This window comes from Branchiostoma lanceolatum, chromosome 2 (genome assembly GCF_035083965.1).
Source record: "Branchiostoma lanceolatum isolate klBraLanc5 chromosome 2, klBraLanc5.hap2, whole genome shotgun sequence".
Taxonomy (NCBI): Eukaryota; Metazoa; Chordata; class Leptocardii; order Amphioxiformes; family Branchiostomatidae; genus Branchiostoma; species Branchiostoma lanceolatum.
This window is the reverse complement of record NC_089723.1, coordinates 25,959,621-25,987,551: the sequence shown is the minus strand read 5'-3', so window position 1 is coordinate 25,987,551 and position 27,931 is coordinate 25,959,621. Positions and strand designations below refer to the sequence as shown.

General features: G+C 43.0%; 1 long non-coding RNA gene across 1 annotated transcript; it reads right to left on the bottom strand.

The window, feature by feature from the left end:
* LOC136428224 (uncharacterized) lies at nt 1-27,786 on the bottom strand. The gene is made up of 2 exons (XR_010754597.1): nt 27,018-27,786; nt 1-2,314 (listed from the first exon to the last, which is right to left on the bottom strand). It is a non-coding gene; the product is annotated as an uncharacterized lncRNA (long non-coding RNA).
* Nucleotides 27,787-27,931: the final 145 nt, after the last annotated feature.

The window sequence follows — 27,931 nt, the reverse complement described above, 5'->3', positions numbered from 1 at the left end:
TAAAGATTTCATAAGATTTATTGAAGAAAAATAGAATATCAATGTTTTAAAGTAACATACTAGAATGGCGATTCACACATAAAGAAGTCATCTACACTTAAACTATGTGGCATATTAAGATAACGTAGCCTCTCAACATTTATTATAGATCTAACATAGGTGGTGAGAGTTGATAAAGTCTTTAACACACATCCCTGCAATGATTTCATCATCTCGCACGTGAGCAGTGAATGATGAATGTATATTATGTCAATATTGCACCGTTCTATCCGGATTTAACACTAGTAATGATGGTAATTCGATACGTTTTGCTGACAGATCTCACAATCCACAAACACGGCGTCGCTTGGTGCGAGGCATCCTCAGGAGTGTCTGAAACACGAATAGTAAGAAAGACATCCGACACAACGTTAGCAGGGACACAATTTTCAACACCAACTTTTCTCGGATCATTTTGTTATCAACTATAAAACGATATTGCTTTTAGTACTTCGATAAATCTGAATTTAAGCAAAAAAAGCCAAATCCTACACTTTGTGCTGTGTTAGTATGCTTCTATGTCGATAAGACAAAACAACTGCAGAACATTTTTCGGCACGCCCCTTTTTTTCATATTTTTGAAAGTCGAAGCGCAAAAATAGGACGTTGTACAACATCTGCATTCCTTTACAACTGTTTTTTTGTTTTGTTAATAGTGCTTTATCATTCTACTTAAAACGAAATATGTGACCCTGCCTTGCAGACTTAATCAATGTTATACACAAAGAAATTTCATACCATATGTTTTTTTCATGAACAAGTAAGCCAAATTCATACAACAAACTTTTAGATTATGGTACCGGTTATTGTGAACAAAACGATACTATGTTGTTTAGTCACCTTTGTGTCGCTTTCAGTGCGTTTCAAGTCTGTTTTGTTTGAAAAGGTTTGTATATCTTAGAGTTTTCGTGGAATCTCGTTTGCACTTCTCAGAACTCTGCAGAGGTAAAATGTTCAAGCATGTTTGCTCGCTTCTTCGTCTGTTCCAAATACAGACCGACTATGTGGGACAGACGACGCAGAAATGTTACATTCTACATAAAGCTACGTGTAACGTGGCTGTTATGATATTAGGAAGGTCATTCAGTTACTTTGTGTATACATTCAAGTCGACAAGCGTTTAGTTTGTTTGACATATGTAGGGCTAATGCACAATAATGTTGCGTCTGTCGAGAAGAAATGGATAAAACAAACATGACAACGCTTTTAGAAATACAAATTCTTTTGAAAACGTACTTCAAGACAACATTTTTGTTAAATACAAGGTCTCAAGCAAAATTTATTCGAATGTTAAAGAAAATGGTGTTTATATTTATCCGTGGGTGGAAATTACTTATTAATCACACACATGACGGTCTCATTACCTCTGATGTCGAGAGAGCCCACATTTCAACAACCGCAAATATTGCTATGGATTTTTTGGACTCTGTCCATTTGTATGATCTAATCTCATGGGTGATCGGGTCAATAAATGGATTTATTCTAGATGAGTTTTTCTTGCAACGAATGTTTGTTTTCACTACACAGCTGTCAGGAGCAGGATTTTGTGAAATATCAAATGTGAATGGCCGTTATATAAAAAATATATATACTGTTCAAACTGTTGTACATTGGACGAAAATGTGTTGGCGCTAATCCAAGGAAACTGCAGTAATAGAATTCTATGGTATATTCGTTATCGCTTACAATTTCAATCATACGCTACTACAATTCGTTTGAGAATATATCAGTACGTGTCTTATAGTCATAGTTTCGCTCAAATATATAAAAGTACATTAAACAGCCACGAGTGGACGAAACCATTCAACAGTAACTCAAAGTATAACCCATGTTATTTTGTTTTGCAATTCAAATGTTTTATTGATTTTTTTTACACATTTCGAAGTTCCTAACACAACGGTTACCTCATTGATGTAACAATGAACACTTTTGATACGATAATATGCAATTTTACCGGTTTTCATGTACGTTTGGAATGGTTTCATCTGACATTTTGTTGGACCATATTGTTGCAATTCAAATGTTGTTTTAAAAATACTCATACATTTCGAAATTCCTACCATAAATGTTACCTGATTGTTATAACAATGAAGACTCTGGTTTTAATTTTGTACCGGTTTTATGTACGTTTGCAATGGTTCCCCTTGACGTATGTCGGACCATATTGTCAGCAAGTGTTCCCGTCTGTGGTGGTGTTTTCCCGCGCCCAGCCTCACTCGTTCTCCGGGAAGTCACCTCAGTCACGTCCCCACGGTCAGGATCAAGTTCACGCAACCTGAAAAAATACAGAAAGGCCATTAGCTAAGCTACTTAGCACGGGATTTCGTTTTTGCCAGTGTCAACAGAAACAGGCTACCACATTCTCTAAAAGCTTTCGTCCTCTCCTTGGGTCAGAAAACTGGAGGGAAAGTTTGGAATGGATGTTAGCTTTACATAACTGGTATAGCTACACGTGGCAGACAAGGACTTCGATCGAAAACAAAAGAAACGAACACATCTATATGTTATGTTATTTTCATAAACAATAATATAGACATCACATATTTACAACACATTGACCTTAAATATACATGTAATTTTACTATGATAGATCTGGAGACAAGACTTGATCATTCTAGTCTCCTTTTTTAGAGTAGAGTAGAGTTTTGAATGTAAAACCTGATTTAGAACATGGACCTACGACCAAGAGGGCGCGGCAAAATAGTGCAAACTGCGCAGTTCTGACTGGACCCCAGAACGCAGGCTACCCGGCCTAATACACGGCGGGGAGAGAAAATCTATAGGTTTTCCGATGAAATCATCTCTGTGTCAGAACCCGCCAGAGTTCTATCAGTATGTCTCTTGTTCAGGGCCCACGTTCCCCTACATATAATCGACACACCACAACGATTACACGGCGCTGAAAATAAAATAATAAACACGCTCATCGGATTCTAGTGAAGTCAAGTCTAAATAAACTGGCTGCCCTCCCCGCCGCTGTCATCACCCCTCGCAATTTGCGCGCGTGTTTGGCTGATTATGGGTCACCCGCACCAAATCGGAATGTCTTCACACGCGCGGAAATACAATTTGTGCTCTTCCTGAGTTTAAAAAAAAGATCGTCCCATCTGGCAGGTTTCCCGTCAGCAACACCAGTTTTAACGAGTTTTCCTTCCCGTCCACACAATCTCCTGAAATATTTCTTCCTTACTTTACGTCGAACATCTGTACTTGACTTTTGAGGGTCCCGTACATCAGAGGTGGCAGAATGCCGAAGGAAAGAAAAATTCCCTACTTGAACTTCAACAAAACAGTCCTAATGTGTGTGATCCTCCCCCAGGAAACTTAATTCTGAAAATAAGCAGTCTTTGGCCTTGGAAATAGTTGTGGTACATATTTCACTGCGTGTCGTCTTGAATTCTGCCCACAGGCGGCTTGTGCGAACAGAATGATACAAGTGTTTAGACTTCGCACAAGTTCTATGAAGTTATCAGTAAAAACGTCTCAAACTACAGGCAGAATCATACCAACCATATCGGTAGCAGCGCCAAAAATGAATTCAAAAGTCTGCTACCCAATTCATCATCAGACCAAAAGTTCACAGAAACAAAGAGAAGACCTCCAGTAAATAATATATTTAAATTGTGCAACCATATCAAAACAAAGGTAGAAATTGTTTTCCACATATTTGCCACTTTGTTGATCCAAAAATATTACGGTTGAAAATATGTCTATTTTATTAAACATTGGCTGAAGGTTTCTATGAAATAGAGAGGTTTCCCTTTTCAGTTGAAACCTAACATCTATCTATTCTATGGGTTCCATTCAATATTTAAGACATATACTGTACATTTCATTCATGAAAAGTCTTCTTTTTTTTACATAAGACCTTTGGCCGTAGCAATCGCCATCTAATTGCTAAGAAAAGACATAGAATACTATGAGAAAGATGAAGGCGATACATTGACCAGATTAATACTGAAGTACATCCTAAATCGCCTTATTTTTCTTCCCTTAACCAATCTTTGAGTCTTACAATGAGTAAACGAAAATGTCTTTTTCCTCCCCAATAAGGTATGTACATGTATGAACTATCAAAGTTTCCGTACAGGATGTATTGTACTACAGCATTATACTAGTACCAACCCATACGCTACAGTCCTCCCTCTGCATATTTGTGAAGCGCCCCCTAGGTAAGGCAACAGATTGGAAACGCTATGTTGTGTGTTTGCCGGCTGTTGTTTTACTTTGCTCCATACTAGGTCAGTAGTCAAGCCCCAATGTCTGGCTTGCGTCTGCCTTTTAAAATGCAACAGACTAGGGCGATATCATATTCATAACCCAAGACCCTTAACGTTAACCCAACCCCCTTAACGACACAAAACAAAAGAATAGAAAATTACGTACAAAAGGAGGCAGCAAAAAAAGCAGGGAATTTGTCGATTGTCACCTCGGGGTCAAACCTGGAGAAAGACAAAATTGATCTGCCAATAACGGGCAGATTTGGAATGATTTTGGAGGTTGGCAGTTGATCATATATTTATTGAAATGGTAATTACGGTGGCACGGGGCACCTGGGGCAGTGCTGAGCCTCTAATAGACGGGTGAAATGACCGAGAGAAATGGTGAGACGGGCGCCTCAAAATATCCCAGTGACTTCACCCCAGGTCAACGACTGCACGCTTCCATGGTAAGACAAAGGACCACAGGGGAGAAAGTTGAGGAGAAAAACTACAAACTCTTCGGCGTTGGTTAAAATTCGTTGTTCGTTTTTTTTCGACCACTGCATTAGAAATGTACATAGATAAGCCTCAATTAGGGTGCCGAAATTACTTCCATTACTCGCCAAAAGTGCTTAAAACCATCAAACCTAGTGGTATAGAGTAGTGGTAATACATAGCATAAGCCCATTTTCAAATGACCAAAAAGTACAAACAATCTACATTTGTTTTAAAACGAAACATACATTAAAGAGATATTTCAGTCAAGCACAGAAAAAAAAATGCCCAGCAATTCCAAACTCTCCCCTCGCTCTTTAAAAATTATTCCTTATTTTCTTTCTCATCTCTCGACGCTCGGGAATCCGTCCCAAGTGGTGTAGTTATTGTGCACGAAGACCCCGGGGCCTGACCTATTCCAATTCCCGGTAAAAACCATAACAAAGAGCGCATGAGAAAGCGTTTTGGCAGAGAATTTGACGCCAGTAACCCCGAGGTCAAAGTGGCTGACAAAGGTCTCCGGCACCGAATCTGATCTGTCGATAGAGAGGATATATTCAAAATAGTCCTCTTGTGCTATTCTGCACTCTCTCTTCTTCACTCATCACTATTAAAGAGATAAAAACATCACCTTCCTCCACACTTGACACCACAGAACACCGCTGGAGTCATGCACAAGTGACATAAACAGGAACTAGAGGTTAACTTAAGGAAAATGTTTCTCTCTCCGTCTTTGGTCGAGAATTTTAAGCTCCTCACCCTAAAGGTCAAAATGCCGCAGAGTTCGACTCTGAAATTGATATGTCAATAAAAGAGGCGTTAAAAATGATTTCGTTAGATGGCAACATGGAAGACTAACCGCCTCCAACATGACAAGATAGATTAAAACCGCAGAAAGATGTTTTCGATCAAGAATTAAGAGCCCATTCGCCATAAGGACCTGTATGGTAAATGTGCCCCTGGATGCTAAATACAAAGGGGAGTGAGATGGAGTGACAAGGATGGCGGGCGAACATACACAAATTCAACATTCGTTTACTTTGTATTATAAAAATACAGCAATCTTTTCATAAACCAGAGTGTCGTCAGAGGTTGAAGAATTTAAAGAATTAGTCCTCCAAACAGGCTTGCACAAATGGATTGCATTATGTTATATTTGACCAGCACTTATGCAGGGTTAGATACTAGTCAGCATAATTATATGGTAAAGGTTGGCAACAGCTGCAGAACGGCATGGTCACCTAGGTAATTCAGCTTCAAGCTCGCGTCCTGACGCCGTCCTGTTTTGTGATGAAGCGTTCTGAATCAAACACACACCGACAGCCCTTACATGTACCCTATATAACGGGAACATGCGAAACGCACACGCCAAATAACGGATCAGCTTTTTGTAGAGATGTAACGCGTATCGTGATGGGGAGAAATACGCTATTTTCCCCGAATCATCCGGTCTTTTCTATAGATGAGATAATCGAATTTGCTTTTTGTTGAAAGCTGAATCCACTGTACAAAGAGCCACTAACCATCTTATGGTAGGGTAAGCAGATTAGAGTTGGATAAAAAGGCTAGGTTCACCAGACTGTGGTAAAGTACGTCTGATGACCATGACCGCCATGATCAAAACAAGCTGTGGGAATGAATATATGCTGACATTCCGCGCCGTGTACAGGCCGCGACAGTTATGTTTAACCATATATACTGTACGTTTATTGAATGTTGTACATCCTCCAAAATACCTGATCCTGTCTAGCTTCCAAAAATAGGTGCAAGGAGAGCTATTTTAGAGACGAAGGGCAGACGGTGGGTTAGAGAGAGAACGCACGCGAGGAGGTCAAAGGTAAGAGGTAATGTGCAGGGTATAGCCACTGTTTGTTGTTGAAATCTACATGTGCCATTTCAACCATTCTCACGAAGATGCGTTAATGCGATTTGAAGCAAAAGCTGACTGGATAAAACCGTGATTGTATTCTTAAAAAAAGGTTTCGTTCGTTATAAGAAGATCGCATTTTGAATGTCATTATAGAACGGTCACATATGCCAATCTTCCTGTTCAGCGTCATGTACACGGGGATTCATTTGTACAAATGTAGTAATAATAAACGACTGTGATTTAGAAAACGAGAGGAAGGTTTTAAGCAATTGTTTTATTAGAAAAATTGTGTGATTTCTATTTCTTTAATATGTTCCCGTTACCATGGATTGTGGTTTGAATGGCGTGAGTTTCACGCTGTGCGGAAATGTCATACAAATTCTACTTTACGCAGCGCCAACAAAAGGGCACCGTTATTACGCGGGTTTGTTGTGGTACTTGTGAAAGGCTGTCATTCAAACGACCGTTCATTGTCACTGCCCTCAGCTGAACAATCCCGGCAAATGGACCCGGGACCGCTCGGTGTAAGGCCGTGACCGCACGGCGGTGGAAGTATGGGGCCATGGGGAAAATCTGCACACCATTCAGCCGGCCGCAAACGCTGCCAACCCGCGATACTTCTGCGTCGTACACAGCGCGGAAAATATTCTAGTTATACGGTAGAGAAAAGGAGATCTGAGTTCTACACTGTGCACGTTTTCATCTCGTGCTTCTTTTGATATCGTTCTCCTTTGTTCTTCGTGATTGACTCCTCTGTATTATCCGTGAGCGCGGATGTTGGCAGGAGGAAAAGAGGTGCGCAGAAGATACCGGGGGATTTCATTTCAAGGCTAGTGCGAACGAAAAACGCGGTGACGTCTAGCCGGGAGTGTGTTTATTCAAACCGAGAGAGATCAGAACTAGCGGCTCTCTCGTTTTGTACCTGATTTTCCGCATCTTTGAGCGAGGAAGGCCGTTAGCAATTAGTGCTCAGTTCAGCCAACATCATCAGATTGAGATGGGAGGTAAAATGGCGCGGAAGGTCTACAAGGCTAGTCACCTTTACACTAAAAGCATATTTTGAATACGAACGCAAAGCGACGTGGGGGCAAAATGTCGTGAATTCTGACAACCATTATATCGTCTAGATACGCGTGCTGAAATTACGCAGCATTTCCTTTACTTTAGCTTTCTATTGCCGAGTTAGTGGTTAGAAGAAAACAGCATTTCTGTCCCCAGATTGTAGAAAACACAGGACGATATTTTCGTCAAGCAGATTGTGCTATTACTGTGCTTGTGCTGCATATTGTCTCTATATCCGTCAAATGCTGAACGAAAGATTATGATTCGACAATGCAGAAAATATCCCATTTATCTTGGGAAAATTATGAATCATCAGAATATTTTTTCGAAACAGAAATATGACTAGACGTGTACAAATGGTTACAGGAAAACAGCCTGGCCTAAACGTTGAAAAAATGACAGCGCCACTGAGATTTTGGGAACCTACAAAATCAGCAACATCATTCAACTATCTATCAAAACCATCTTTTTACCAAAATGTATAGATGATTCCAAAAATGTAGACAAGCTGTATCAAGATCTATTTTTTGTCTAAAACGTATCTAGACCAAAAGTGATCCCCTAAAACGCCAAGGGAAATTGCAAAAGCTACATCAATGTAAGAAAGGGCTGTGCATTCAGGACCAACCTTTCTACTTATTCCAACCAAAGTGCTTGTCACACCAAAAACACGACGCTTTGCATCCCCAAAATACAGACACTCATTTGTCAAACGAAACTCTTGAATTCTCAGCAGTAAATAGTTTAGAAGTTTGAACGCCTGAATTCCTCTCAACAAAGAGAAAAGTAAGCTAGAATGTAGTGATAATAAGTATGTGGGAAAGTGCGTACCATCTTTGCAATCCAATGCCATGGTGAAGTTTTGGTAGATGGTCTAGAAGTTAGATTGAAGGTGTTTGAAATTAGACGTTTTTTAACTCTATTTATGATAGTGTTACAGAAGGTTTTTTTGTTTTGAATCAACATTGAGGCTTGAAATATGAACAAAGCCTTCTGTAACCAAGCCACCATCAACAGTAAGGTCCGGAACACATTCCTACATTCACTGATTTCGTTTTAGAAACACAGACGGAATTGTCGGTAAGCATTGTACGGTGGATTAACCTAGCAAAACTGTTTGTCAAAATCACAAAAGACGAAACATATGTGAGGTATGTGGAACTTAGGTCATCACTAGATGATGATGTGGTTTTCGCTTGACGCTTAGCTAGTTTTGATTGACAGTGTAGGATGATCTCTATTCTTGGGGACTAAGGCAGAAGCTGTGTCGAGAATCATTTAACTCGCTAGGTCTGTTGAAAAGTAGCCCGAAAATATGTTCAGCATGCACTGGCCATCTCTGGTCATCAAGAGGGGTCATCACTAAGGAAGGCACAGATCAAAGAAGCGGGTGGCCATCGGTGGTAATTATAGCACAGGGCTCAGGCAGGCGTAGAACCTGAAAAGGGTAATGTAAGAAACGGGTGTTAGATTTTACTGGGGCCTTTGACGAAGAAATCAAATCAATCCAAGAGTCTATCTCGTCTTTACGACCCCCTTCTCGGCTCATTTGGCAAATGGGAAAACCAACACCGGGCTCGGGGTATAATCGCTCTTGTGAGGGTTTGGCGATTATGCCCGGCTTAATGTTCTTGGTGTAGGAGATTGGGCCCGCTAATGTGAAGACTTCGTGCCAGTTCACGGGATCAGGCGGTAGGCATGCGGGAAATTACACTCATGGCAGCCGATAAACTCGGGCACAGAGATTGTGTGTAAAGTTGATCACCTCACCAACACAAAAATGATAACCACCCCCTAACACGGCTAGCCGGAACGGCCTCACATATACATCATCACAACACCATCGCATCACACATGTGGGGGGAGAACACACACACATATCACTGGTACATACACTTGGAGAACACACAGATACATTCCTGTGAATAAAAACCCCGAAGACTGACGATAGTTAATGTACACCCTCACATTTACTGCGACTGAATCACCCAAACCCATGCCTCCCCGATCTGCTAGTAATTCACTAGCTGCTTTATGGATGCAGAAATTATAGATAACTCCTTAACGATTTTGTTGTAGGTCATTGAAATGCAGCGACGACACACACTTACATATATAAGCAACCTCGGTGTAGAAATAAGATTGCAGCTATAACATTATCGTTACTGCTTTATGTGGTGCTTATTTACCAGTGCATCGCCGTGTATGGAGATATACAATTTTGACCTTTTGCGATATGCTCATAAACAGTGGCTAATGCGGTACCGGGGTATAACAATGGCGCTGAGGGTCCGCGCAAACGAAATTACACATCCTCTATCCGTATTTTACACCTAAATGCGACAGATACGTCCCTGAATATTTTCAAATTTTATGGTCACATCAAATTCCGGGGTTATGGGAGGAGGGAGAAAGGCAGAAAAAGCTAGCAGACGTTTTGGCGCAGTTGTGTATATTGATCGATATGGGGAAAGGATGGGCATATTTCCTGTCACATTTGTCAACGCTGAAATGTGTTTCTTTCGATCGATGTCCGGAAATTGTTTTAGGGCTTTTAGAATGTAGCAGGAAGAATATAAAAAAAGATGGAATCCAGCGAATATGCCCCCGCCTATTTTGGTTATTTACTATAACACTGCCCAAATGATAAAGCACATGATGCGGCATTCGAATTCTTTCCCACAACCACAACACTCCTCTTTGTTTATATGACGCGCCCTTCTATATTGTACGATTGTGCTATCTAAAGATAAATCTCTTGAACGAATCACGGAAAAATTAGCATGAAACCCAGTCTTCAGTTGTGTTGATACGCTATTTTCCGAGGCTAAGTCGCTTTTGGAAGAGTGCGGAAAGCATTTCAGGAAGATTTGAAACGCTGTACTGTGTGTTCCTGGGTTGCGGGCATGTGTTAGTGTGCTCCCGTACAGGGTACGGCCACAGCTCCGGCGCCCCAAGCCATACATACCGACCCATTTCCTCCAACATATCCCTACCAGATAGCTAGCTGACATCTTGTTTTGGACAGATTGTAGGAAACACACAAACGAGTGTGGCATCGTGTGGCGCAATGCTTAGAGTGTATGGCCTGGGACAAGGGGTTCTGAGTTCGAACCCCTGACATGCCCCGATGGTGTGCCATTGGGAAAGGAACTGTATACGAATTCGCTCACTTTACTCGGGTGAAAATGAGTACTTACTTTTGGTTAGGGACCTCACTCGGATAGGACGTTAAATGGAGGTGTTTAAGAGAGCCATACATCGAGCACATCAAAGAACCCACCACACTTATCGAAAGGAGTAGGGGACCTTCCCAGGGTGAATAGATCAAACCTCACAGTGTATAGTATATGGGTTATAAAATCTTCATAAAGATGACTGTCGGTAGCCTCGACAGAAAGAAGAAGAGTAACGTATGTCATTTTAACATTTCCAAAACAGTATGGCACATCACAATATATGGCAATCACAACATTATAGTGCTGTTGAAGTTCATCTTTTTATCATCTTTCTTGTTTCAAATCTATATTCTTCATAAGTTTGTTAATTCATAAACCATCTGAGGCCTCTGTAAATCGTGTTAACCTCATAGTTCTAAGTAATCATTGAGAAGAGACAGCTGAAAGTAGGAAAGTAGATTTAGGTCCATCTATATTTACAACATAATAGTACTGACCAGTTTCGACAACAGATTTAGATCTAGAATCAGTTGTCATACTGTTGCTAGGATATTGTATTATACATATATACAAGAAATAGATGTAATATTAAAAGCAAATGTGCAGTTTATGACTACATTGTGTGGCTCCTTTGACTTTTTGCTTGATTTCAATGTACGTCTGTGACATTTGAACGGACAATGTGTAATGTCTATGAATAGATAACAACAGAACAAGAACCCTCATTTTCTTTAAATACATGTCAAAATTCCAGCTGATAGGAAATGTGCATCTGCATATTTGCCATCACAATAATAATAGTTTTTCAAAACTTAAATGAAAATATGATTTAAGGCGTGATTTAGTATGTATGCCATTTTATTTATTAATGTTGAATTGGATCCATCGATGGGAAAATGTAAAAACCTAATGCATATTGACCACGTTTATGGCAGTACTATATCATAGGCAGTTCATCACTACTTGTCATTATGTGAAGAGACATACAGAGAATCATCCTCGCAGAGTCATTATCTAGATCTGGACCTCACTATAGTGTAGTAATTAAGTTGACATTTCATCATTTATTTTTCTACAAATGACCCGCTTTTGGTATAATTTTCCCCCAAACAAGAACGCAATAAATAGCGGTTAAGGACGGCAATGCATAAAAAAAGTAGGACAGAATTACCATAATCGGTAGGGCCTGAACACATGGTTTTATGCTTTTCAGGGACTTTTGGAAGTATTTATATATAGGTAAACATGACTCGGACCAACTACACAAAGCAAAAGTAAAATGTCAGCTGTGTAAATGGTATATCTGGAAAAGAAACGAACAAAGGAACGCTGGCCTCAGAACCAGGTTGAACGATTTTCCTTGCAGAAAAAGTGTTGACTTTAACTTGAACTTCAATCTAGCTGTACGGCGGCGAGGGCGCCACAAACAAAGAACTGACGATCACACATTGTTCACAGGCTACCAGACAGGACTTTGTCAGGGGCACTTTTTTCAGACGAAACTATCGATCACTTCATTTCGGCAACCCTCGCTTCACACTCTTCAAAAACTCTGCCAACTCGAGGGGCGAAAGTTCATGGCTGCCGCAGGCTTTGTTGAAGACTCTGAGCAAATATTTGGTGGCCCTTCTGTACGCGTTTGTGGTATTTGAACACCGGAGTCAGACCGTTACATGAGGGAGGAATCCACAGACTGAATGTTTGAACAGAACAGGGGCGAACTTCGAGCCAGACTTCGGACAAAACCCATCAAATCGTACAATGAACAGTCACCTCAAAGATAAAGCTACTTTGGTCTAGTCCTGACTTTTCTATCGGCTATTCTCGACAAGGCATGCCGAGGTGCATACCTATAGTAAACGTCAGTACCACAAAAATGATTTGTTATAAGGCATACAGGCGTACGTGTTCTCAGAAATACAGTAATGAATTAGTTAAAAGCTGCATGTTTCAATGCCTGAATCCCCCCCCCCGTTTGTGGGGACACACACACACACACGAACACTCATAAACAAGCAGCAGAGAAAAGTGCCCCTGTATGAGAATGCTGACCATACACTTTCCATCTAATGACTATCTACTTACCATTCACCCAATTCTATCCGAACAGCTTAATGTAATAGTTGGGAGCAGTTAGTTAACCCACGAAATGTAAGTAATGCAGTTGCTGCGCCATATTTAAGGTCGATATTTCGAATCACTAGCATGGTCAGCAATTCCCTTTGAAGTACAATTCTAATTCTTTGTTTCTGTCTCCATCATTGACCTTTGCTAGGATTGTCTTCTAGAGCCTGGCTATCTTTTCCTCCAGCAATCACACCCTTCAACAGAGGATACAATGAAAAACGTCCTTAGATGTTCATCCCAGAAGACGAAGCTAGAGAAAACGCACAGGGAAGCCCTTTTCATCAAAGCAGATTCTGTCAATACAGATGGAAGACGAGGAACTCCCCTGACTGACGGTGAGTCGGTAGAAGACAGCCCCTTGGGCACGAACCTATCGACTTCTTCGTCCTTCAGTATCTAGTTCTGGGAGGTGTTCAAACAGTGGTGTTGCGTTGGCAAGTCGGTAGAGTCTCTCTCTTAGACTTGTTACACACCACTCACCTCTTTTTCAGCAAGTACACACCATCGATTTTGCTGTTCCTCCCTTATTTGATTCCGTCAGATCGAAGGTTTAAATCACCGCGAAGAGCCGAGACATACGTTGGGGAAATATGGGTTCGATTCCGTTTGGATTGGATGGATGGAAGGATCAATAGAAACGCAAATGAATGAATACAAGGATTAAACGTCCGAGAATGAAGTGTCCTCCAGGGCTTCATTGGAAAAGAATGAAGAAAGAAATGATTAAGAAAAGAAAAGCATGAACACATGACCTCGTATGGAGATGCCCCTACCATGTTAAACGACAATACGACTTGTGTATACAATGTTTTACAACGTTTTCTTCATAGTATAAAGACTTCTCTACGGTTGCCTAGCTGAGCAAGCATACACTGGTGTAAACAAATCGTGGTCGCTATGGCAACCAGATTCAGAATGAGAAGAGACATCCTCATCATGTCGCTCTGGTCCCCGAGCTCCGTTTTGTCATCGCGTTAATTGGTTAATTGAAAGTGAATCTGCCATTGTGTAGATTGGGGACTTCCTAATTAGATCTCTATTTCGAGTAGAACATAGAGAGATGACATAGACACAGTTACCTGTTCAGTACAAGTCCTGTGTATGTCGTAAGTAGTGAATCATTTAGGAAGTGCTAATTACTGTCAGTGTAAATGTCTTGAGACAGGATATCATCTTTGTCTTCCACTTCAAGTCGGGAATCTTAATTTAGTGGTTGGGGAGGGGGGCGCCCGTTAGATGTCATATCAAGCATGCATGCTCTGTTACCTATTAGCGTATGGATAATCAAACAATGCACTGTTGGAACTTTGAACGTCTTAGGTTTATGTCAGAAGAGTTACATAGATACATCTGTTTATGTCGAAAATCCAAGCATTCGCAGACATTCCCCAGTCGTTTGTTAGAAGATCGTGGGGAACAAAGCAATAACAACAAAGCCGGGTTTACAAAACAGAACACCACTAGAGGCAGAAATACCTACCAAAGATAAACGCAAACCTGGATAGAGACCGACGACCTTTGCTGCCTAAATGTCAAACAATAGAACACGTTTGCGACAAAGGTACTGAAAATGCACCTGTACACAGTCTTATTCTCAATCGTTCTTTAGACGTTACATACGGTATCCAAAAGTATGGCTCCAAAAGAAGGTACATGAACAAGTTTAAACGCAATGCACAACTCATAACTTTAGAACCGAGCCCTTAAGATGGAGTTAATTATTAAAAGTGCATAATTGATATATACTTAGTTCGGAGTGATATTTGCCGTTGGGATGGATTATTAACATACTAAAAGTTTGAGTATACAAACAGAGCTACAACATTCTAACAGCGCCACCATACATGTCTTTCCCAAACATCTATTTCTGCAACAAATATTGCTTGTATATACGACCTTGTTTCCATCTAAAAACGGTGTTGTTCTGTACAATTTCATTGGAGCTAATTATGATTAAGTAGATGGATTTCTCCCCATCCTAATACAGAATTGACCCGTGTGCCCGTGTAAGGATATCTAACTCGTTCTGAAATACTTGAGAAACTTGGAAGAGCTCTACATCAGCTATCGCCGATCATATTCACACAATCGTTGCAATGAGAAATATCTTGACCCTTCGAGTGCTCTCCATGCCCCCCTCCCACCCTCTTCACCCCCACACACGTACAGCACGGGCAGGTGTAACACGTGTTCCGTCAGAACCCTTACCAGCCGCAGACACATGATGCGGAGTCAGGTGGCACGCTGACCTACCCTTTTCATATCGCCTCTTGTTCCTGTAACCGCAAATGTCAGACCGTGACTCGCCCTGGCACCTCAGCTCTGTAGCAGCTCGAACGGCTCACAAAACCATGCAGCGGCCGGCCGCGAGATACATGTACACGTGTTTCTGATAACGCTTGACGATTTAATAATATAACAGTGACCGGCTCCGTCTTACCATAGGCTGGAGGCTTTACAATTATTAGATGAAAAGGAATGTGACCTCTAGACGTCTGCACATGCCAAGGTCATGCTGATCTGTGGACCATGTTTCCGAGATTTCAGTGTCCATTTCCAAAATAGCAGAAAGGTTAAACCGTTCTTGGACCACGTTGCCATGGCAACTAAAGCTACACTACAATGAAATGAATCCATCATACCGATATAGATGCCAGAAATGACCACTGGCTCTGCTGCCACGTAGTGGTGGTATATGATATACTATACACAAGATAAATGCAGTATGAATATAATCAAGTGGTTAGAATGACTTCCATAAGGAACATTTCAGTCTATGACGTTAGAAAGAAAGTAACACGTTAATGTTAATCTTGTGAAAAGTATATATGATGATCACTTTCCTTTCCTTTGGATGTTAGCATAAACCAACGCTCTTCACCTTTGTTCTCTCTTTTCTTTGTACCTGAATGGTTGGCTAGTACTTCCCACTCCATGTTCCCTCTACACGTAAGAAGCACTATGGTCCTAAATAGCTATATATTCCCCACATTAAGTTAACCAAGTCTACACTGTTAGAGAGAAAAACGAATTGAGAGGAAATAAAACGACAGTGAGAGGAAATTGTAGCAGCGGTCCTCTGCCCGATAGCGGTTGGAGGGGTCAAACTTCTACTCAACACCGACAGGAAAGATAATCAGATTTTGGGGCAACCGGCAAGGTCAGGGTGAAACCGGACCTTTTCCTGACCGGAAAGCGGGTTAAGGATGTTACAACGTGTTTCCTGGGGGCAAGTTCAACAGCATTCTTCCTTAACGTCACTAGGATGTAGCCGGAGAAGATATTGGAATCAAGTGTTGTGTTTTCTTTTATGAAATAACTTCTGTTTACATTCGATAGCTATGTCATGGGTTGTTTTCTTTTTGTTATAGCAACGACAAGACGAAGGAATTGAGTTGTGGGATGGGTTTTAAGAACTTTGAAAACAAGACTTTTTACTACTTTCTCAGACTTGAACAGATGTGTCTTGTAGAACACCTGTTCCAACACTTGTGTCCGTGCGTCTTTCCTCAGAACCGCTATAGGTCAGGGAGTCATCCAACAGTCTTCCTGTACCGGAACAGATTATAGCATTAACAGTGGAGGAAGACGTGCTCCGTCCAAGCCTCCCCGCCCGCTACAGGAGTTTTATAGGGTCTGGAACAGTCATATACAGGGGGAGGGGGGAAGACCCGACCACACGGGTCACCCAGTCAACCGCTACCTTCCGGACCAAGAACGGTTCAAGATGCAACCGACATTAAAACATCACAGACAACCTTCGGGATGAACTTGATATGCTAACTGGCATGTCTCTTGGCTTGGTTGGAAGTGAATTGGTTCTGTCCAGAGAATTTAGTTTTGGCTCTGTCTTCATTTACACATTCAATCGAACATTGCAGGTATTTTGTGTCATCCTGTTTTGAATGAAGTAGCTAGTATGACTTTATCTTAGTGTTTGAAAGTTAGATGTTCAGTACCTGTGCTAGTACAAAGAACGATTTTATGATATTGCTGACCAGGTAGACAGCCATAACTACCATCTATATGCATTCCTTAACACCTTTTCCAAAATTATCAATAGGGTTTAAGAAACCAATTGGTTTTATTTATGATGTTTATTTATTGTCACTGGTTTCCATGAAAAGTACAAATACTCGACTTATTTTTCATTAATTTCGTTTGTTTTTTGGGCATCTGGGAAAGTTTCGGACAATGAAGAAACATCCACGAGTTCTCCCACCCAAGAAAATTGGATTGGAAACGCAAGGTTATTGATTGAAATTGCCACCAAACCAGGGAGCATACAAACATGCACATAAGCGTAAAAGCCAGCAGATGGGGATGAAATAACCGGAAAATGAAGTCTGTGCTGAGAGAGCGGCCATTCACAGTCCACCACATCCAGGGTACTTTGTCTTGGACATTAGCACACGGCTATCCAGATGGCAGCCACAACAAACTCCGGACAAGCACATCAACATCGCACCGCCGTTTCCGCGTTTTACAGGGTTACTGGCGCGTCTTTCGGGCAATAAAAGTGGAATAAAGAGTGGCATAACTTATTGATATAGCCATCAATTCCACGTACTTCCAATTTATTTGACTTATTGGGAGAACGGTTGACTGTTTGGTGAAGTATCATGGGGTTTCTCATACGTACGGTCTTTTAAAAAATTATTTGGCCTTGTAAAATTTGAAGATATATGGGCATCAGTGTGTTGAGGAAAGTTCGGACCGTTGGATTGAGTACTGTACCCGTACTTTTAACTACTTTGTCGTTCCAAGTTTCATTTCGATGCCACTGTATTTCACAGTGCACTACACTGGGAACTACCGGGTAAGGATTTTGGAGAGATATAACACTTAAATGAAAGTATGCGAAATGATATTTTCATACAGTAGTTACGGTGCTGCATTGGTTAGTAATACCAAAATAAAATTGTAGCAGAAAACACGTATTTGGAGGGGACTAGATTTGACAAACGTATCAAAATTATATCTAACTGAAGTATACAACTGATATGAATTGTTTTCAGAACTACATTTACAGTATTTTTACCAAGCCAAAATTGACCACACATGTACAGTAGGTACTATGTATGCTATCTGTTATTTTCAATTTTTGAGTTTGAATTAGTACACTTTCTGCTACTAGTTTCTTAAGAAAGGATTGCTAACTGGACAGATGAAATGACAGAGAATTAACAGTATGCTATGGTGCTTACTCTATTTATTACTAACACATATCTATCGTTTGTCAGAATATTGGTCGGCAATATTTACAACACTCGTCCAACAACAACCGGAAATTGGACATCACGAAAATGGACACAATTTCGGTCCCTAACTTAGTGTTATGTTCACGTTGATGTCCGCCTAAAAATGTCTAAAATTTCATCAGATAAATTACCCCGTGCCCTGACCACTACATGGTAGACACATGTGAAAACTTCCACGTTTATAGTGCAAATTTCTTCACTTCTAAATGCTAGTTTTTATTTTCAGTCTAGCAAGGAAATCTCCTAGACTTTAAACATTATTTCGAAATTCTGTCTTCGCTCTCTGAATGTAGTCAGTATTCGTTTTCTACAAAATAGTAGAATCTGAACAAATTTCCAGGTATTTCTTACGTTAACGTTCTCATAATTTTCTATATACACACGGTCCTGATACCTTGTATAAGATTTAGAGATTGCCTCCATGTCGACACAGAGAATGTTGGAAATAGTAGTGCTTGTATAATGAACTGCACTATACCTAGAGGGCATAAGCCATCACTAGTACCATCATGATTTCGTTAGTATTATTAGAACAGTTTGTTTTGAGCACGGATATATCCTACACTTGACATTCTGTAAGCTCACTTCAACCCATAACAGTTCTGTGTACAAAATATAACTAAGAAACATTGAGATATGATTCAAATGTGTTATCTGTGAGTTTAACTCAATAGTATTAACAGGATAACAAAAAGGTGTGCATGTAGTAGACTCACGATTCTGTGACATTTCTTGAGGACAAGCAGCTTGTTTTATAGTTAAACCTTCATACGTTATGTGTAGATTTTCATGCTACAATTCTAGATCATTGACATTTTTGAGATAATTGTTAGTGTGCTATGTGGCAAATAGTGAGCACAATAGCACAAGTTTTCAATCGTATATTTGACTGAAGTATAGTGTTGGTGACTCATCTTGAGCGGAGGATATATACTAACAGTGATAAACAAAGAGATTGTGTTTCCGAAGTTTGCCGAGATGGTTGTGACAAATAAAGTCCATTTTCTTTGGTCATTTTTGTAGTATGATATTTGTCTGATATTTTGATGCTTGACGAATATAATGTATATGTCCATTTTGCTTTGTTACCCCTGTGTCTGCAACGCGAAAATTAGATGTGTAAGGTTAAAAATAAGATGAAATAAACATACACAACATAACCTACACTGAAAACTCATGCTCGACAAAACGAACCGCACGAAGTCTACAAACAAACACGTGTGGTAATACGCTTCCCCATCATATATCAGAGACCTTGTATCCCTAGTTCGTGATTTCACCGTTGTCAAATATGTTTCTTACATGGTCACGATACGGATTCTTTATTTCCAACTTATATGCTCGCCTTGACGCAGCCTCTGTGCCCGGTATTACAGCACCTAATACACGGAGGTCTGACAGCATGTAGAAGTGCCGTCACGTCCACAGTTCAAAATGCGCGGACACGTGTGAAGGACTGGCTAGAATTCCTCCGTTCCCCGTCCACGTACCCTTTCCAATTACAAGAGGAATATTGTCTGATTGAATTGGTGGGCGCGTTCGCCCCTTGAGCAGACATCGCCGCCAATTTCGAGGAAACGAGAGAGTCAGACGGCGGGCGCACTCTGCTCATTTCCCGCTTCTCCCCTCCTTGTTACCTGCCGTTTATTTTTGACAACTTGTCGTCGCCCGCTATCATTACCGGAGCAATTTCCGACCTTTATCCCGCCGTGCACCAAACACTACAGCTAGCTATCGATTCGACGTGTGGGAAATACTTTGTGAGAAAACTTCTCAGACACGAACATCACCCACATCTAACCCTTTTAACATCGTCCACATACATGCAAACATACATACATACGTATGAATCTCACTGTTGTTAAGACTGTTGATTGTGACCTTTCCTACAAAACAAAGTACAAATGAGGATACAGAGCTTACCACAATGGATCAGACAAAATGATCTAGCAAACTTTTGGACTGACTTCCTTCTCTGTATTTTGACCTACGCCGGTTATAAGATGGGCTAAACTGTAAGATATCTGTTTCTGTCCTTCAGTATAATTCTATCTAACATGGCCGCGGTATGTGCCAGTACTGAAGAGCTTTGTCTAAAGGTATAATCATATGGGCTTTGCCTAATTTCCTCAGAACACTGTACTGTTTAACAGACCACTATATAGTCGATAAAGATCAGGGGTAAAATGAGACTTCTTCTCACAGAAACGCCAGAGATAGTTGGAGTCAACGAGCGAGCTAAACAGCCATTCTTCCCGATAGCCTTACCTCCTGGGCGCTGACCGTGGTACTGAACGGGCCTCCACGGGCGGACAGCCCGCCGGAGGCTGGACGCGCGCGCCGCGGCCGGGCACGATGTGTCCGAAATAATGATAGAAATCAGGTTATCAAACATACAAGGCCGACTAATTGTCTAGCCTTGCAGCTTATTTTTCAACACTTCTAAGGAGAGAAATAGGGAATGAGGGTCCTTGTCAAAGGAGACAACCTTGTCGACCTGATAGGTCTATTTTCTTGTCTGCACCAGCCGAAGTTCGCGCCCCTTACAAGTGCTATCGAAATCGCGTAACGTCGTGGAAAACGCTGGCTGTTAGACTGATTTTCCCTACGTCGAAAAGGTCGCCTATCATCCATTTGTTCGTAATAGTGGTGAAAACCCCCCTTCAAGGGATTATAGACGTAAGAGGTTTACTTTAATACGTTTTAGTCGAGGAGATTACAAAACGCAGTCAGCCCCATGTGCCCTGCTCTGTGGCTTTCTTAGCTCCATTTTGATCCAAAATGGAGCCCTTTGTGCGCAAAGGCCAACCCTATCGACCTAGTGTTACACTACAGCACTTCCGCTGTCACAAGGCCGCTACAACCCCTCTCCTCGCGTGGCAGAGGTTAAAAACAATTGTAGTAAAGTAGCTCCTACAGGAAGGCAAGATAGATGGAAATTTTATCGTACTGAGCGATTTTCAGAGCGCAGCCCATATGGGTATATTAGCTACCCCGGCAATGAAATATGGTGCCGCCGTTAATGCAAAATGGGACGAGAACGATAAAATTGAAAACTAGGAATGACTAAAAGTGCTCTAAAAGTTAAGGCAGTCAGCAATGCATTACGCATCAACTACTGGGAGCGGAAACGATTACCTTGATTAAAGAAAAGCTGTAACCATAGAAAGGTATTGTTACACGGAGATCCCTCATATATAAGCAGCTTGACTCGCGTCCACCTACAGTTCCATCTGTTCTTATTCTGTTCCTTTATCTTCGATCCAAAATTACTTCGCGTTGATGGCCATAGTTTTGTAACGAACGTGTGTTAAGAACTAAACCTCTCGCCCTGAGGGCTTTTCTTTGACGACTTGAGATCATTTTTGTGGAGGAAAACTGGAAAAAACACAGAGCCATACAAACTGCGGGGTTGATCCCCCTGTCCGCTTCTTTAACTCCTCACAAAGAGGGTTATCTCGTGTCAGGAGGGCAGCCATATCCATTTAACACGGGGAACATTTCTACAGGCTACATTATCAGAGGGCCATCTGGGAGGGGCAATATGGGCTTGGATGTTACAACCTTGCGTATCGTTAGAGTGCGGGTCAGAGTCATCCATCAAGGAGTTGTCTGCACAAGAGATGATTCTGAGATGAAGATGAGGGGAGTAAATCCCACCGACTCGCCGGCTCATGCCCCGCTCTTACTCCAGAACTCATTTTGTGGTCCAGGGGTTAGCCCAGAGTTTAAGCTGACAGATGAGCGAGAGAGGAGGAAGTTTTCTCCTCATCGTGCCGGAAGCTGGACTCAACTCTCGGCTGTAAAGCCGGGGGAATGGACAGGCTCTATTTGTAATTATCAACTTGACGTTATAATTGATCATCCCAGAGAGTGGGGACGTTTTAAGCATGGCGTATGTTCTCAAAAAGTAAAGTGCAACCAAGTCATGTATGTACTTGACTTCCAAGCTTGGGGGTATATATTTTACCGATCAAAAGGATAGATGTGGAAGTAAATTCTTTCCAGATAGTCATTTGACCTTCTTCCTGAGCATCAGAATACCACCTGTTTCCAAAAGCTAGAGCGTTCGATGAAAAGTTTTTATGGCTGCTTTTAACTTCCTGACTACATATTGCCCCCATTTGGCAAATTAACAATATCTGTTTTATGAAAAACAGGCCAGGGCCGGTGCAAAGGGCACGGTGCTTGCTTGTACGTCTTGTGGAAGGACTCTTAGGAAATCAGCGCGTCTTTAATGAGAGAGTCTTGAAGATGGAGGAGGTTGTGATGAAGGGACGGAGACTGGAAATCTCCCGACAGATGTTCGGTCTAATGAAGGGTCTGGTGGATGATATAGGACCGGAGTTTAATGACCTGAGCGGAAAATGGGAGACGAAGAAATAAAACTCCAAAGTATGGGCTTTATGTCTCCGTCATCTCATAGATAACCCTGGATTAATGGGGACGGTTTGATGTCGTCTCGTTGTGGGCACTAGCGTGGAGGTTTACTATGATGTATGGTGGGGGGTGCACACAGCGTGGCTGAACACTGTTGTATGGTTGTTGACCGAGAAGGCCGAAGCCAGTTGACCGCAGTGACACCCGGTCGGTGGGTGGATAGAAGTGAGCACAAAAGCTTTGCGGCCGCAGTCAAGGCGCGCCCAGCTATGATTGATAACCGCGCGCACCTCGCCACTTCTCCCCCTGACCCCCATTTATTTCTACCAATGAACTCCCTCCCGAAATAAACCGCTTCAAAGCGAGTTCCAACCCCGGCGTCGCCTTTGACGAATTTCCAAGCTTTCTTTTTCAGGGCAATCCATTCATCATCCGCGAGGAGAGGGGAAAAGTCATGCCAATCAGCCCCGCTCCAACAAGAACGACGCACACCGAGAGTCTGCGGCGCGCGGTGGAGCGGGGCACCGGCGGGGGGCATCAATCCTCGGGTAGTGGCACCCCCGGGACGGGCGACAAATAGCACGGCACCGGGATTACGGGGACGCACAAGAAAAATGGGCGTCATTCCCCAGTATGAAATGCACATAACAACACTTTTCTGGGCCGGTTCGATCTGCGTGAGCTGGCGGTGTAATGGCTTCGCTAGTCGATGACTCGTTGGTGATTTCTCCACGGATGAACCGCCGTGTCAAAATCAACAAATGAACAATCAGAAGGCAAGGATGAAAAATTAATACCATGAGCGGCAGTAATGAGATAGCGTTTTCCGGTCGGGCGAGATGACATGGGCGACACGGGGGGACTCCAGGCAGGCGCCGCGCGACCCTGCTTCCTGCCGTCGCCCTCTCGCGTACTTGTGGGGTGTTTTTCGTACCTGACCCCGACAGTGAGCCGGGGGAGGCACCATTCTTCACCCCCGTGTTACCCCCGGGGCAGGGGTCGGCTCCGTGGGGAGGCGGGGTCCCGGGGGGTGGGTCCGCACGCGCTCTGCACGCATCCCTCCTAATTACAAAGCCCACACATTAATTGACGGACAGACATTCTCCCCAGCGCCGCGGATCGAACATTCCATATATCTCTCCACTCAGGCGCTCGAGCGGCAAGTTATTTAAGAAAACCAGTCACAGGTGCGGGGCTTGATTATTCTAGTTCTACACCAGCGGTCGGAATTACTTGGCATCTCTTCTCTTGATGAGCGTGGAACAAAATGAACACATTGGGAAGCCGGCAATTTTGCCATTATGCCCAGTGACCGATGACGACAAGGTGAGGAACACTACAAATTCGCGAGGTCGTTTTTCACGGCAAGTTTTTCATTACCAGACGGCGATGAGGGGAAAATTAAACCCGTCAAATTGCCAGAAAGATCACTTGACTCGGAAACTCCAAAAGGTTGCGTCACCATCAGATAGAAAGTCCCTAAATATCCCCCTCCTCCGTTTTTTTTTATTCCGCGAATTGATGACACGTTTGCACATTCCATCCCCGGATGCGACATTTGCAAGATGGAAGGAACGCGCCATAAAACACGCCGGCAGAGTTTATCAACTAAGGCTGTTATTAAAGACGCGAACTTGCCACTTAACTTACGTCAACGCCCCAAACCTTCTAGTCCAGCCGGTGAATATTAAATAAAGAACACACGAACACATCCGTTTGGAGTAGTTAGACTTCATCAAATATACATGTGCGATGCTCTTCCAAGTATTACCGGAATTATGCAAATTGTAGTGGTATTAGCTGCCTACATATGTACCCCAACTTCGCGTAAGTTAGCCCATTAAAAGTTTCCGTGTTGGACCCGGGAATGAAGTTGTTATTCTCGCCCTGCCTACGCGGTTCGGGGCAGTACTGGAGCGACATCTCGTGGTGTGGGTTTAGAAACAACCCCTGTTAGTCAGTAGTAAAACTTTCCCTGCATAATTTAATATCGTTTTTGACCCGGTCTGCGTCTGAGCCGGGGGCAAGCAACACGGATTAAACCGCAAGATATTACATTAAGAAATCACGGGAAGAAAATTATTCTGCCCTTGGGGGTATAGACTCTCCCTGCCAGCAGAAAAAAGATGGGGAAATATGAAATTGTTCCCTTAATGCGCCCCACATTGTAATAGCCCCATCCCTAACTGCACTTTGATTATTTAATGTCTTGACTTGTGAACATTTTCTTGAGCCCCGCGGCCACAGGGCCATAACGATATCGCCCCGCGCGATCCGATAGAACATAAAGTATATTTTCTGACTGCCAATTATAGCGAGCCTGGATGGAATGAACCCGGCAAATTGAAAGGTCCCGTCCCTACAAAACCGGGGTCAAATGGGCGACCACGGGCGTGTATCTGTGGCGGCCGGGGCCAGGGTCGCGCTCAGAACGTGCCTGTCACACCGACAAGACGTCAGGACGGGACGGTAACGGCCCTCACGCAATTTCTTCCGGCCGGGAAAATCTGATTTAGCTCCTAATATAATGTGATCATCTGCGTCAGGGAGTTGTTACGACCTTGTTCGTAGCCTTCAGAACAAGGTGCGTACGAAAGGCGACAACATGAAACGGCTCTTCTTTTTTTCGGTGAACCAAAAAAAAAAAAAAAAATAACCAAGTTAAAAAAAAGAAAGAAAATGGCGCGTTGAGTAGCCCAGAAGCTGGTCGGTAGCACTTTGCACTGCTATCAATTCCTCATAAATCCGGCGTGTCCGCAGATAGGAGCATTTCCAATTTAGAGAAGGTTTATATTATGGCTATTAACTCTGGATGCGCGCCCGGAGCAGAGGTCCTGGCCCCCATGACACTATCAGCCACACATTCATTATACCTCGCACAAAAACAAAGCAGCGGCCCGTATCGGCCCATCTCCTACCGCATTTCGCATTTTGATAACGGATATCAATATGACATTAAAAAAACGCAAAAAAAGTTGTAGCCGAAAGACGAGTATCTGATAACCCCAGCTCGAATTACGGCTCACTAAATAATACCGTCTACCCTTTTGTATAGGCCCGAATAATTCCTCACCAATATATAATTCATACTATTTACTCGCTTCTGTTTTTCATCAAATTACGTTTCCTCTTCCAGTGAAGTCGCCTGATGTCGCAGTGTACATTCACAAGAAAGGAAAGTTCCAAGTTATAACACATATAACTGAATGTGACAATGTGTCTGGGTGCTTTTGTTATAGATGGCACTAACACGAAGCAAATGTTCTCTATTCCCTGTACAGTAAGAACAGGTGCTTAAGGTGTTATTACCAAAACTTTACCTGGCCCTAAGACGTCAGTAATTGGGGATGGGGTTCTGGGAAGACTTATTGGTCTTAAGTTGCAGCGAGTTGTTTGAAGTTCCCCAGATGACCCTTGAGGGGCGACTTGAGACCTCCGTCTTAATTTGCTATCGTTACTGTCGAGGATCAACATGCATCAAAGATTCCGTAAGCTTCATTACTGGTAGGGGTGGCGACTCCGGGCTTGAGATGGGGGAGGGGGGTGCTTTAATAACCGCGGTGACGTCTCGGAGCGAACGTGTTTTGGGCGGTTTTGGAGGCGATGTTATAAATCTGGGGGTGATGGCGGTAATAGTCAGGGTTGCGGGGTATGTGAGAGCTCGGGGCGAGCGGCGTGCGTGTGTGTGTGTCTGTGTGTGTATGTACGGGAGAGCAGAGATATTGTCTGCGCTCTCACCGTGCCCCCGATGGCCCCAGGCCAGCGCCGCCGCCCATCCCTCATCCCATAACGTTGACAAGCTGACATGAACCCTGCGCTCAGGACGTGATTTAGGGGTGAGCTCCCATCTCTCCCGGGTACCGACTCCATTACCCAACATATTAATGACATAGGTAGCAAGGCAACGCTTTTGTGACCAAGATATGCCTCCAATATTGGGGACATTTTTCATCATCGGACAGAGCCGGAGCGTATCGCCATCATCTCGCCGTCATATGACACGGTGGCCGCTAAAGCGCTGAGGGCGAGGGACCAACCTTGGCCGCACAACATTACACACTAATGCCGGAGTGCTACAACACGGCTTAAATCATCTCAACAGTTCCTTCCTACCACGGCACTACTTCACATTAAAGTTTTTAAGAGATACTTTAAGATAGACCAAGCCGGGACTCAAGACGCGTCGCACCTTCGAGACAGAAGGGACGACGCGCCTTAAGACTCGGACAGCTTGGGAGGATCCCGGCACAGCTGTGGTAACAGTGGCATTGATTGTCTGGTTCGAGAGAGGCCGAATTGTTCACCAGTTGTGCGGTTTTACTGAGCTGTCTACACCTGTTGCTGCGAAAACTAGCCGCTCTCACACTGTAAGAGGGGAAAGTACAAGACTTGAGGAACTCACCGAGAGATTTTGGGCAGAAAAACCGGGGAAAAGTCGGCAGAACGTTCCCTGTAGCAGCCAGACGGCACCCAGCTCCCGCCATCGCTGGCGTGGAACTTTTCATCGGCGCCAACCCCGAAACTTGCCAGGGCACGACCCGCCGACCTTCCCCTCTACAAAGCGCATTCTTTCGGTCTCGGAGTGCCCTAGCCTGAATGGGCACGGTGAACACCACGTTTGGGGCTCTGTTAAGGCATTCAGCCACCCTTCACACGAATTCGCGCCGAATTACACTCACTCGACCTCATTATGTCTCCCCTTTCCCCGTCCCAGTCCCAAAGATGCCTCCATGAGACGCCCGACTTTGCCCTTGGTACCCGCTGCACCGTTTCGGCGGTCGCTGGCCCGCGCCGCTCCAGACACAACACGCAGATGCGGTCCAAGTTCAAACAAACCCCACATACTTAGTGCAGAAAACGCTTTTGTATTTGTTCTCCGTCTGTGTTCTTGCCCTTGTCCGTTATTCTATGTCGATGATTGCAAGCACGGCGAGGATTATGTTATTTGGCACGGGTAAATACCGGCGGATGGTAGAAAAATGAGGAAGGCTTAAATCTTTGACACCCAGTTGGTACCATAAACAAAGAACAGTTGGCCTCACTCGATCAGTTCTTTTCTTCCAAGTCATCCACTTGTATTACATAACATTTCAATAGTCATAAAGACAGAGGAGGCAGCGGTTTGTTTGTGTTACACTTTCTTGACACCAAGAATTTCTTCCGTGCGAAAATAGCGTTGAGACAACAGTCAACTTGACTCGTTGACAAAACAGACGTATTTAAATATCAACAAACATTCATATATTCTGGTCTAGAGCTAAAACACGCCGTCTGGCGCTCCCAATACCCGTCGCTTCAGCGGAAAAAGAAGGAAAT